Consider the following 5,279-nt stretch of genomic DNA (forward strand, 5'->3'; position numbering starts at 1 on the left):
AAAGGACTCAAAACTAAGTCCGATGACACCACCCATGACTCTTTATGTCAAACCATTGATTGATTGATTGATTGATTGATTGATTGATTGAAGAATTTATTAGAAGAATTGCATAGGATCAGGTACAGTTTAATGACAGTACAGATTCGCTGATACAAAGTCAACTAAAAGGCAATATTCCAAGAAAGCATTACACTTGTTTACATTGGAGACCTTTTTTCAAAAGTTATGACAGAAATATTATATATAAACTTTATTTGCAGACACTGGGTCCAGAATACAAAACGAGATACAAAGACACAGACTTTAAAAACAAAAAGAAAGATATTTACTTGTGCCATTCAAATTAGTTAAAAACATACAAACATTTCCTTGTGCCATTCAAATTAGTAAAAAACATACAAAGTAGGGACTATCAAATTTCGACCAATCAGAAGAGGGGGCGGAGCTAATTTACACCAATGAAGGTCAAGGACTCTAAACCAAATCCAATGACACCACCCACATGTCTGTATCACAACCTGTTCAAAAGTTATGGCAGAAAATAGGAACTATCAAATATTGACCAATCAGATGAAGGGGAGGCACGCTTTTTGGTGTCTAGCGTTGCCACGGTAACACTTTTGACTGAGAAAAGTAATGCGTGTTGTTGCAGGATGGTGACGCACATTTTGATGTATAACACACCTGGGTGCACGTTACGGTTCGGGCGAAGAAGCGGCCAAAGAAATGGCATAAATTGCGCCAAAATTACACGATAATTAAAAATGGCCGACTTCCTGTTCGGTTTCGGCCATGGCGCCAAGAGACTTTTCTTTAAGTTGCAACATGATACAGGTGTGTAGGCTACCGATATTTGTGCATGTACGTCAAATCGTATTGTCGGGCTTGAGGCACGAAGTTTTCTAGGGGGTGTTGTTGAGCCATTAGGCCAGGCCCATTAATGCAAACCATTAAATATCACATTTTTCGCCAGGCCTGGCTTGTGTGCAAAATTTGGTGACTTTTGGGCACGTTTAGGGGAGCAAAAAGGCCCTCATTTCGTCAGAACAAAAACGAGAAAAATAAAAATTCCTACAGATACAATAGGGCCTTCGCACTGTCAGTGCTCGGGCCCTAATAAATAGTTCAGGTAAAGCCTTGTTTTCACTATGCACACACATAGTTACACAGACATACACCTGCTCACTCACCATATAATTCTATCCATATCATTATTTTTATGGCACTGCAAGTTTTAATCAATCAATTCAATCTTCCATCTTCCATCTCTCCAGGACCTGCACGCCTCCAGGACCCTGAAGCGTGCAGGAAAGATCGCGGCAGACCCCTCGCACCCCGGACACAAACTGTTTCAGACTCTTCCCTCTGGCAGGAGGCTGTGGTCCATCAGGACCAAAACCTCACGCCATAAAAAGAGTTTCTTCCTGACTGCAGTTGGCCTCGTCAACAAGGCCCCGGACCCCACTCTCCCCCGTCTACTACAGACTGTCCGGGACAGTCAGTGGGGTGGGGGGGGACAGTCTGTTCCACCTCCCCATCCTGACCTTATGTGTCACATTAACGCACATCCTAGGTCACTTTTGTACAGACTCATTACTCTGGCACTTTAAAACCAACATGTTGTACATTTTTTCTTTTAATATTATTTGTTCTTTTGTATTGCACCAATCACCAAAACAAATTCCTTGTGTGTGTTAAAATACTTGGCAATAAACTTCTTTCTAAACTTCTAAACTAAAAAAAAACAACCAAAAAAATGTTGTTTTTTTTGTTTTGTATTTTTATCTTTATTTTAAATTTTTTATCTTTTTATCTTTATATGGTTGTTTGGCTTTTGGGGTGTTTGATTTGTAAATGACAGTGCTGTGTATGTGAGATGGAGATGTCAATTTCCCCGAGGGAACCTCCCAAAGGGATTAATAAAGTCATCTGAATCTGAATCTGAATCTGAATCTGAATCTACACACTCACCCCACAGTTTTGGGGGACAGATAATCGCGGTAGCCTAGTCTTGATTCAGTTTCGGAGACCTGAAATGGTTGCTGTTTGTGTCTCTGCCTGTTCCCGTTCCTGTTTGTTTGTTTTCTCTCTTGTATAATAATATATTCTTGATACCTGTCGATACATCCTTATCTTTGTATTTGACTTTCTTGGGGATTTGTCTGAATTATTCTTAATACTGGGTATTTTTAATATGAAAATAGGCAGCCAGGGAACCCACGGCAACGGCCATCCGGGCACCAGCAGGCCGACCGCAGGGCCAAGAGGTCCACGCCCTCCGGGGCCATAACCCCCACCCGGCGAGAGGCCAGCCTGCCCAGAGAGACAGGGTCACCCTCGACAGCCAACGCCAGCGGGCTGTAGGCAATGCTGAAGGCATGCCCAGCTGCAAGGGCACGGTGCACGAGAACCCCCCAACAAGGAGCCACCCAGATAAGCCCAACAGCAAAGAGTCCCAAACCCAGGCTAGACGATGAACACCCATTCACACAGATACACTAACATACACAATGACAAAGACATGGACAATCACTCTCTCAACACTCCCATCTCCCCCTGGAGGCCCGTTACAGCCCATAGACATATATATGTAGACGCCTCATAGACTGACGCTGCCTATTGGAGCTGACATTCAGCGCGGCCGCCATCTTGGATGGGTCTCCAATGCGGCCCCAGTGCATTTATTTCTACTGAGGAAGGTGTATCCCCGACTACAATAATCCATAACTCCCTGAATTTTTACCCGATTTTCACACAGTTTGGTTTGTTACAAACGGCAGAGATTTAGTTATGATACAGAATGCTGTCACACATTAAAAATACATACTTTTATGCTGAAAGACCTTGTATTACGCTCTTTAAGAAAGACATATGGTATGGCATATTGATAAATGTATAAATTAATTAATTTTATATTTTGATAAAGAAAAAGTTTGATTGTTCATTTGAATTTATATATACAGTATATATATATATATATATATATATATATATATATATATATATATATATATATATATATATATATATATATATATATATATATGTAAGGTTTCACAGTTTCACGTTTACAAGGAGGAGAGAGAGCGTAATGTCAAACAGTAAATTAACCGACTGTGCAGCTCATGTCTGTCCTTGTTTCATGTTTTCAGTGCTTGTTTGTGCTACTGTCACAGCTTTATGTGATATTTACATGTGCTTTTAGCTGCATTGTTTAGTCTGCATGCCAGTGCTGCTCTGTGTCACCTGCAGTCATGAGCTGTCATTAGGCCATTATGTGAAAGTTTTTGTACATGTCATTTCGTTCTGTGACACATATACATACAAGCTCCCATATATACTGTACCATCTCAGTACATTTTTTTAAAAGCCTGGAAAAGTAAGCATTATAAATCCAGGTCATTCCAGAGTCTTATACTACCCTGTTAGACTTGCAACTGGGGGAGGAAGCAGGGGGAGGAGGGTACGAGGATAGGAGGCAAGGCTAGCTGGTGCCCCCCACCCAGGCAGAGGCCAGCCCCCAGACGCAGACACACCTCCGCCCACACCAGAAGAGTCCGGATCCCCCGCTCAAGGCCAGTGGCGTCACCAGGGCCACACCCAACAACTCCACCCATCATCGTTTCCTGATTTCTAATCAATGGTCCCTGGTTCCAGGACCTTGTTAATCCGGAATGGCAGGACAACATCTGGTTTTTCCCACTTGACTGCATACCAGTTTGGATGTGTTTTGTTGACGCTCGTCTGGTTGTTGCTCTTCTACGTCACAATTCGTTTCTGTGACTGATTATATGTCAATCTAAAGTTGAGCTCAGAGAAAATAGAAGGCAAAAAGTATTAGGATTACCAGCCAGAATAAGCCAATGACGCTTTACTCCAATGACGTTTACTTGGGGTATACTGTTACTTCCAGTTGTAATTGGATTTTCAGTCTAGGGAATCAAAACAAATGATGGTTCAGATTTGAGATGTTCTACATTTTTGAGTTACTCTGTAAACAGCCACGGATCAGAGGCTGCTCCTGTCTACGCTAGGATGTGATGCAGATACCTATTAGCCATATATTTGTGAGGCATAGATTTGGTGGGTGATGCTCTGTAGTTACACTTTCAAACACTAGATGCCTGTATGGTTCTTGGCTGTATCCTTGCAGTGCTGAGTATACATTTATTTACCTCCTTGTTCTACTTCAGACCAAATTAAACATATCTCATGTGAATTGGAGCTGAAAATATTGACCAACAGTTACTTTTGTTGACTTCACGGTTGTCTAGTCTAGTCTAGTCTAGTTGTCATCCAGTTTAAAGATAATGACAACGAAGTAGTTGCAGGAAATACATAAGAAAAGGCAAGGCAGTTTATTTCTATAGCACAATTCAACAACAATGTTATTGAAAGTGCTTTACAAAGACAGTAAAACATAAATAAAAAGCTTTTTTTAAATTAAAGCAAAAAAGCAATAAAATAAAACAAAATGGCTCAATTAAATTGAATGCATTTTGTTACGTGTGTTAACCTGCTAGCTGCCCTGTGATGCTTTGAGGTTCTTAAAATCTTTATTCAAGTTAAAACAGTATAGACAATAAGTGCAAACAGAAACAGGCCCTGGATAATAAAGACAAAACTGTCAGCATATAAAGGATTTGTAATTGAAATTAAATAAATAAATATAAGGCACTGCTTTTTCTGGGGTGAATGAAAAGGATTTTAGATATGCATTCTTTTTTTGGGATCAGCTTCAGGGTATTAATGTAAAGATTCAACGTATTTGTGAAAACGTTGAAGTTTAGTAGGGACTTAGAAAATGTACTTTTGTGTACGGTATATGGAATTTACCCATTAAAATCGTGAGATTAAAAGTGTAGCAAATCGATTTATCATTATGATCAAATTTTGAAATAACATCTTGGTGTAATTGCTATGTACTATTTAGTTTGTTTAGTTTGATTGTAAACACATTTTTGCATGTCTCTCCAAAATGTAAATGACCATGGGCAAATACAAAACAAATGCAAGATTGTGCAAATGCAAGATTGTGCAAATGTGCAAATTACATTTTTTTCAGCCGATGAGAACCTGCAGCCGATGACACAATCCCAAACTTGACAGTAACTATGTGGCAAATTTTGTATTTTTGAAGTTAAAATCAAGGTTAGAATTCTTATTTATCTATCTATCTATCTATCTATCTATCTATCTATCTATCTATCTATCTATCTATCTATCTATCTATCTATCTATCTATCTATCTATCTATCTATCTATCTATCTATCTA

Source organism: Cololabis saira, chromosome 14 (assembly GCF_033807715.1).
Source record: "Cololabis saira isolate AMF1-May2022 chromosome 14, fColSai1.1, whole genome shotgun sequence".
NCBI lineage: Eukaryota > Metazoa > Chordata > Actinopteri > Beloniformes > Belonidae > Cololabis > Cololabis saira.